The 8489-nt window shown below is 41.2% G+C and overlaps 1 protein-coding gene across 1 annotated transcript in view; it reads right to left on the bottom strand.

The window, feature by feature from the left end:
• The window catches only part of USP6NL (USP6 N-terminal like), a 136462-nt gene that overhangs the window by 35178 nt on the left and 92795 nt on the right, over nt 1-8489 (bottom strand). The window lies entirely within an intron of this gene.

Genomic DNA, 8489 nt, shown 5'->3' with positions numbered 1-8489 from the left:
AATCTAGCCAAGGCTATGGTTTTTCCAGAAGTCATGTGTGGATTTGAGAGTTGGACTATAAAGAAAGCCGAGTGCCACAGAATTGATGCTAATGAACTGTGGTGGTAGAGAAGACTCCTGAGAGTCCCTTGGACTGCAAGGAGATCCAACCAGTTCATCCTAAAGGAAATCAGTCCTGAATATTCATTGCAAGGACTGATGTTGAAGCTGAAATTCCAATATTCTGGACAACTGATGTGAAGAACTGACTCATCTGAAAAGACCCTGACATGGGAAAGATTGAAGGCAGGAGGAGAAGGGGACAACAGAGGATGAAATAGTTGGATGGCATCACTGACTCAATGGACACAAGTTTGAGCAAACTCTGGGAGTTGGTGAAGGACAGGGAGGCCTGGTGTGCTGCAGTCCGTGGGGTCACAAAGTGTCAGACACAACTAAGCAACTGAACTGAACTGATGGTGTAAAGAACTATTTTATTCATTCGCTGTGTTATAATCCATTATTATCATCATTATTCCTTTTGAGGCTCGAGTCGTCCCAAATTTGGTTGGACTGCCTCTTACCTGGTTGTAGATTTCCACTCTTCAAGTGGATCCTTTAAACATGCCCGATCTGGCACAAACTGATTCAGGTTCACTTTATACTTTTTCTAGGGTCTATACCCTAGACCTAGATCATCCATTTCTTTAAAGAAACAGGGGTACTTTTTCAGGGGGAATGGCTACTAGATGTGCTCATCATTGCAGTTTTTAAAATCACACAGGAGACCCCAGCACAAGAAAATTCTACTCCCCTGAGAATGTTAGGACAACACATATCAAAAGGAAAAACTTCCATTTGAAGCTTGCAGTTTAATACCTGATCATCTTAAATTGGCATCCCCTCTGAATCAAGACTGGCCCCTCACACTGGGGAAAGCAGGGTTTAAGGATTAAAAATGGGACCAATATCTTCTTTGTTGCCTCAATCTCTAGTGATCTGAGACTATACTTTAAGCCCATGCAGGACCAGTTGAACAGGAAGTACTTAACAACTGCTGCATCACCCACCCAGTATGGAGTAACCCTGTATTGGGTCCAACACTCCTCCTGCCCCTAACATGATCAATAACCAAGACAGTAAAGGCTAACCACACACACAATGCACGGATGAATATTAAACAGTCTTCTCTTCTACAATAATAAATCTTAGAACTTTACAGAAGTTCAAGTCTTCAGATGTTTTTTGAGTATTAGGATGTATGACTAAAGACAGTTGAGCCATGCCACGCACTCCTCGACCTCACCAGCAGAGGTCAGGAGAGGATAAGGAGTGCAAGAAGTAGCCATGTATTTTGACAGAATGACATTGAAAAGTCACGTATTTCGAGTAAGATTTCACAGCACATAAAATTAAGATATAATTTTAAAAATCTGAATAGGCTCCAATATTCCATTAAGCTATGCAAAATATCACTGCAAAAACGAATAGCTGAATCCAGGAAAATTCATAGTTTTACATATCCTTTCCTCCTTATTAAAAGCATCAATAAGCTCAAAGAAACAATATAATCCATTATTAATAGTGTTCTCTGCAGAGTAAATATAAGTGTGTTTGTTTATTTGTTAATGTGCCTGTTTGGGGGAATCCAAAGCACTCTGCAAATACCAACAACAATCCTCTTATGAAGGCCCGATTTCTACTACCCCTATTTTCAACAGAAAATTGCCTTATGTTAAAACAAACAAAAAACAAAACACCACCACTGCAAAGCTGGAACTAAAAGCCCTGAGACTTTACTGTGTATTAGTGTACAAGTCTTTTCAAATGGCAGGCAGGAAGTTCACATTGCAAGTAGATGCTTTGTGAAGACTAATAAATACTTATAGCTTCCACAAGGCTATCATTTCCACTAATTTATTTAACGCAGCAATATATGCAGAAACTTGTATTAGTTTCCTAGAAATGGCAGATCTTGAACATTTGGTCTACGCAGTCACTGAAGAACACATGGACTAAGATGAAACCAGGAAAATTGGGGGAAATGCGGATAAACTAAAAAGTTTCCAGCCTCAGACTGCTTTTCATGTGTCTAGAGTTCTCATCCCACTTGGAAGAAATCAAAGCTGTGAAATGCGGGTCACACAATGTGAGCTCAGTTTATGGATGAGGGTAGAACGGAATCTCAGTCAGCAGCCTCAGAACTCCCTCTCCCAGTGACACATTGACAGGGAATATAAAACTATCTTGTGTTAAACTGTGAAGGTATGCATGTCATTTCTTAGTGGTTTCCTAGTATATTAAACTCTTTAAACAATCCATTAATTGTAACTTGAATTCCAATGGGTAAAGAGGTCTTTTAGGTACAGGCAAGTCTCTTTAAAAAATTTAAAAACAAACAACTTCCCTCAAGCATGTATCCTCTAAAATGTTTTATCTCTTATTTCTTCTTTACTTTACGTCACATTTTTTGAATCATCTATACTACTGATTCCCATACGTCTGAATTTTTTGGACCAGGAAATCATTTTGAAAGGTGAGGAGAAGAGGCACTGGAGAGAAAAGTCAGTATTGTAATAGGTTGCCAGATTTTTATTCTCCCAAATATGGACATATTTTGTTGAAAGATACCTTCCAACTCTTTTCTAATTTCTCAAATAAAGCACACTGTCACATTTGAAGGGACAAGCTCTGCCAGCCTTTAACTCTGCGTTTCATGACAGAACACATCCTTATGTTCACCTGGTCATTCACTCAGCCGCCATTTATTCAGCACACACTACGTGCCCTGCTCTGGGTTCTGTGGCTGCAACAGTGAACAAAGCAGAAGGAACGCCCTTCAGAGAGATTATATCCTAGTGTGGAAACAGACAAAATACAGAGGTAAGTGAAATGCTGAGTAACTTGGACAGTGTTAGTGCTAAGAAAGAAATAAAGGTGGAGAGGGTAGCTAGCTTGTGTGGGGGAGGAGCTCCCAGTCTTGTAGTTCTTGTTGAGGGCCCTGGCCTGCGGGAGAGGAGGGGAGAGACAGAAACCAGTCATGCGTAGCTCTGAGGCTGTTCTGTGGACCTTCCCTTTTACTGTGGATAAGATGGGGGGTCGGCATCACGTTCCCCTCAGGAGTGACATGATCCCTCTTACTCTTCCAGTGAGCAGACAGCCTGTGGGGAAAAGGGGCGGCGCACTGGCAGAAGCAGGGAGCTGGAAGCTTCAGAAGAGGCTCCAGTGAACCAGGCGGCACGAGAGATGCTGAGAAGGCGTCAGACTGAATTCATGGCTAGCAGAGCCAAGAGAGGAGGTGTGGAGTGAAAGAGGACATCAAAGACAACTGAGGAGATTTTAGACAGCACATTGGATGGGTGGAGCTGCCACTGGCTGAGACAGGAAGCTTGCTCACAGATGTACTTGAAGAGAGAGAGTTCCAGGCCTGAGCCCCGGAGCACAGTAGAAAGAATAAAGATGAAGATGAGAAGGAACAAGCAGACAAACCAAGAAAGAGCAGCCAGTGAGGAAAGAAGAAGGGGTTCTGAAGGACAAGACAATACAAGCTTACCTCAAGAAACAAGAGAAAAATCAAATAAATAACCTAACTTTATACCTAAAGCAACTACAAAAAGAAGAAATGAAGAACCCCAGGGTTAGTAGAAGAAAAGAAATCATAAAAATTAGGGCAGGAGTAAATGAAAAACAAACAAAGGAGACTATAGTAAAAATCAACAAAGCTAAAAGCTGGTTCTTTGAGAAGATAAATAAAATAGACAAACCATTAGCCAGACTCACCACAAAAAAAGGGAGAAGAATCAAATCAACAAAATTAGAAATAAAAATGGAGAGATCACAACAGACAACACAGAAATACAAAGGATCATAAGAGACTACTATCAGCAACTATATGACAATAAAATGGACAACCTGGAAGAAATGGACAAATTCTTAGAAAAGTATAACCCTCCAAAACTGAAACAGGAAGAAACAGAAAATCTTAACAGACCCATCACAAGCACAGAAATCGAAACTCTAATCAAAAATCTTCCAACAAACAAAAGCCCAAGACCAGATGGCTTCACAGGTGAATTCTACCAAAAATCTAGAGAAGAGCTAACACTTATCCTACTCAAACTCTTTCAGAAAATTGCAGAGGAAGGTAAACTTCCAAACTCATTCTATGAGGCCACCACCACCCTGATACTAAAACCAGACAAAGATGTCACAAAAAAAGAAAACTACAGGCCAATATCACTGATGAACATAGATGCAAAAATCCTCAACAAAATTCTAGCAAACAGAATCCAACAACATATTTAAAAAGATCATACATCACAACCAAGTGGGCTTTATCCCAGGGATGCAAGGATTCTTCAATACTCACAAATCAATCAATGTGATAAACTACATTAATTGAAAGATAAAAACCATATGATTATCTCAATAGATGCAGAGAAAGCCTTTGACAAAATCCAACATCTGTTTATGATAAAAACCCTCCAAAAAGCAGGCATAGAAGAAATATACCTCAACATAATAAAAGCCATATATGAAAACCCACAGCAAACATTATCGTCAACAGTGAAAAATTGAAAGCATTTCCCTTAAAGTCAGGAACAAGACAAGGGTGCCCACTCTCACCACTACTATTCAATCTAGTTTTGGAAGTTTTAGCCACAGCAATCAGAAGAAAAAGAAAGAAAAGGAATCCAGATTGAAAAAGAAGTAAAACTCTCACTGCAGATGACATGATCCTCTACACAGAAAACCCTAAAGACACCACCAGAAAATTACTAGAGCTAATCAACGAATATAGTAAAGTTGTAGGATATAAAATTAACACACAGAAATCCCTTGCATTCCTATACACTAACAATGAGAAAACAGAAAGAGAAATTAAGGAAACAATTCCATTCACCATTGCAATGAAAAGAATAAAATACTTAGGAATAAATCTTCCTAAAGAAACAAAAGACCTATACATAGAAAACTATATAACATTGATGAAAGAAATCAAAGATGACACAAATAGATGGAGAAATACACCATGTTCATGGATCAGAAGAATCAATATAGTGAAAATGAGTATACTACTCAAAGCAATCTATAGATTCAATGCAATCCCTATCAAGCTACCAATGGTATTTTTCACAGAACTAGAACAAATAATTTCACAATTTGTATGGAAATACAAAAAACCTCAAAAAGCCAAAGCAATCTTGAGAAAGAAGAATGGAACTGGAGGAATCAACCTGCCTGACTTTATACTACAAAGTGACAGTCATCAAGACAGTATGGTACTGGAACAAAAACAGAAAACCCAGAGATAAATCCATGCACCTATGGACACCTTATCTTTGACAAAGGAGGCAAGACTATACAATGGAGAAAGTGAAAACTGAAAGTGAAGTCGCTCAGTCCTGTCCGACTCTTTGCGACCCCATCAGGCTCCTCCGTCCATGGGATTCTCCAGGCAAGAATACTGGAGTGGGTTGCCATTTCCTTCTTCAGGGGATCTTCCCGACCCAGGGATCGAACCCTGGTCTCCCACACTGCAGGCAGATGCTTTAACCTCTGAGCCACCAGGGAAGCCCCCAGTGGAGAAAAGACAATCTCTTTAACAAGTGGTGCTGGGAAAACTGGTCAACCACCTGTAAAAGAATGAAACTAGAACACTTTCTAACACCATACACAAAAATAAACTCAAAATGGATTAAAGATCTAAATGTAAGACCAGAAACTATAAAACTTCTAGAAGAAAACACAGGCAAAACACTCTCTAACATAAATCAGAGCAGGATCCTCTATGACCCACCTCCCAGAGTAATGGAAATAAAAGCAAAAATAAACAAATGGGACTTAATTAAACTTAAAAAGATTTTGCACAACAAAGGAAACTATAAGCAAGGTGAAAAGACAGCCTTCAGAATGGAAGAAAATAAGAGCAAATGAAGCAACTGACAAAGAATTAATCTCAAAAATATACAAGCAGCTCATGCAGCTCAATACCAGAAAAATAAATGACTCAATCAAAAAATGAGCCAAAGAACTAAACAGACATTTCTCCAAAGAAGACATACAGATGGCTAACAAACACATGAAAAGATGCTCAACATCATTATCAGAAAATGCAAATCAAAACCACAATGAGGTACCATCTCACACTGGTCAGAATGGCTGCTATCAAAAAGTCTACAAACAATAAATGCTGGAGAGGGTATGGAGAAGATGGAACCCTCTTACACTGTTGGTGGGAATTCAAACTAGTACAGCCACTATGGAGAACAGTGTGGAGATCCTTAAAAAAGCTGGAAATAGAACTGCCATACAACCCAGCAATCCCACTGCTGGGCATACACATCAAAGAAACCAGAATTGAAAGAGACATGTGTACTTCAATGTTCATTGCAACACTGTTTACAACAGCTAGGACATGGAAGCAACCTAGATGTCCATCGGCAGACAAATGGATAAGAAAGCTGTGGTACATACACACAATGGAATACTACTCAGCCATTAAAAAGAACGCATTTGAATCAATTCTAATGAGGTGGATGAAACTGGAGCCTATTATACAGAGTGAAGTAAGTCAGAAAGAAAAACACCAATACAGTATATTAACAAATATATACAGAATTTAGAAAGATGGTAACGATGACCCTATATGCAAGACAGCAAAAGAGACACAGATATAAAGAACAGACTTTTGGACTCTGTGGGAGAAGGCAAGGGTGGGATGCTTTGAGAGAATAGCATTGAAACATGTATATTACCATGTGTGAAAGAGATCACCAGCCCATGTTCAGTGCATGAAACAGGGCACTCAACACCAGCTGTCCTGGTACACTGGGACAACCCTGAAGGAGGGGATGGAGAGAAAGGTGGGAGCGGGGTTCAAGATGGGGTACACATGTACACCCATGGCTGATTCATGTCAATGTATGGTGAAAATCACTACAATACTGTAAAGTAATTAGCCACCAATTAAAATAAATAATTAATGGAAAAAAAAGAGAGAGAACATGTGAGAGTGAGAGGTCAACCAACCACATCACAGTGTGGGAGGGAGCTGGGAACTGACGACCTGGGGCGACAGTACAGAGATGAGAAATGAGAAGCACAAGCGAGCACATCAGCTGAGCGAGCGCATCAGCTGAGCGAGGCTGGAGGAGGAGGCACTGGGGGCTTAAGAGGGAAGAGGAAAGGGCACTAGTTAAAGTGGGAGCAGAAATTCACCAGGAAGGCATGGCATGGAGTCCAGGCAGCATAAACGTGCAGCTGAGGTTTGAGATCCTGGATGTAAAGTAAAGCCATTCGTCCCAGCTGGGAGTCTTCCCCAGTAGCACAGAGCCACACTGGCGCTGCAGGGGCAGGAAGGTTAGCTCAGAAGAAGCAGGACAGGGGAGGTCCTGACCTGTGGTGGGAAGAGAGGGTGCTGAAGACCTAACAGTGATGGGATCCAGGCGGTCCAAGGATAAGCCAAGTCAGGGCACTAACACAGAGAGAATGGCCAGAGGGTGGAACCACCCTGTGTGTCCATGTCCAAGTAGAGCGGTATAAGCTCCCCAGGAGCGGAGCTGGTAGATAGCGCTGCACCATCATTTCCCTCTCCAGCAACCCAGGGCCGCAGGGACCAGCCTTCTCCTCCAGCAGCACTGCCCTCCCACGGCATGAATACCAGGCCCTGAAAGCCATGGTTCTGTCCCTCAACAGTCTCCCCTGGCCTGCCTCCAGTCACTGCCAAACAGCAAGCATTACAGAAACAGAAACCATGTCATGTTTTCCTGATATTCCAGGCTACTGCCTTGATTCTAGACTCCCACTTGACACACTGTTGCTAAGCAGTAATACAGCTTTATTAAAAGAAATTCCTTTGCCCAAACATCAAAGTTATGACACAAAGAGAATCAGGCATTCACTGGAGAATTCAACCTCAGGAAACACCTACAGGGTTATCTACATGGCGTATGTAAAATAGCAATTTTATCCAACGTTATACTACAGTATTAATTTTCAGAAGATTTTGATTTTTAGATTCCCTAAAATGCTTTTCAAATTCCAGCACCAATTTTACCTCCATTTTCTGAAAATCAGCCTTGTTTACCCATCAAACATAAACGAACAGACTAGTGTCCCTGATCAACAGTCTCCCTCTCCATTCATGAATCCTTACAGTTCATTTTTTTGGTAGATGAGAAAATGGAGAGATGGAGAGGGGGACTCCATGGGACTCCGAACGATCAGTCTCTAAGTGTCAACACACCCAGCTGTGGAGCCAAGCCCCAGCCAAGTGCGATGAGAAAGGGGAACCACTCAGTTACCAAAGCCCGACAGGTTTACTATATATAAGACTTAAGTCTTTAAAATGCAAACGTACTTATTTGACTACAGCAAACTCTTTTTGCAGTCATCTGCAGGAGATGCAGAGGAAACCTCGAGACACAGTTGTGTTGCAAAGAGCGGCTGGTCTGGACCAGAGCTGCAGGAGCCACGTGGTGCCAGAGAGGTGCCCAGACAACGTTACA

Source organism: Bison bison, unplaced genomic scaffold (genome assembly GCF_000754665.1).
Source record: "Bison bison bison isolate TAMUID 2011002044 unplaced genomic scaffold, Bison_UMD1.0 scf7180017864337, whole genome shotgun sequence".
NCBI lineage: Eukaryota > Metazoa > Chordata > Mammalia > Artiodactyla > Bovidae > Bison > Bison bison.
The sequence above is the reverse complement of the archived record's forward strand: the minus strand, read 5'-3'. Positions and strand labels throughout refer to the sequence as shown.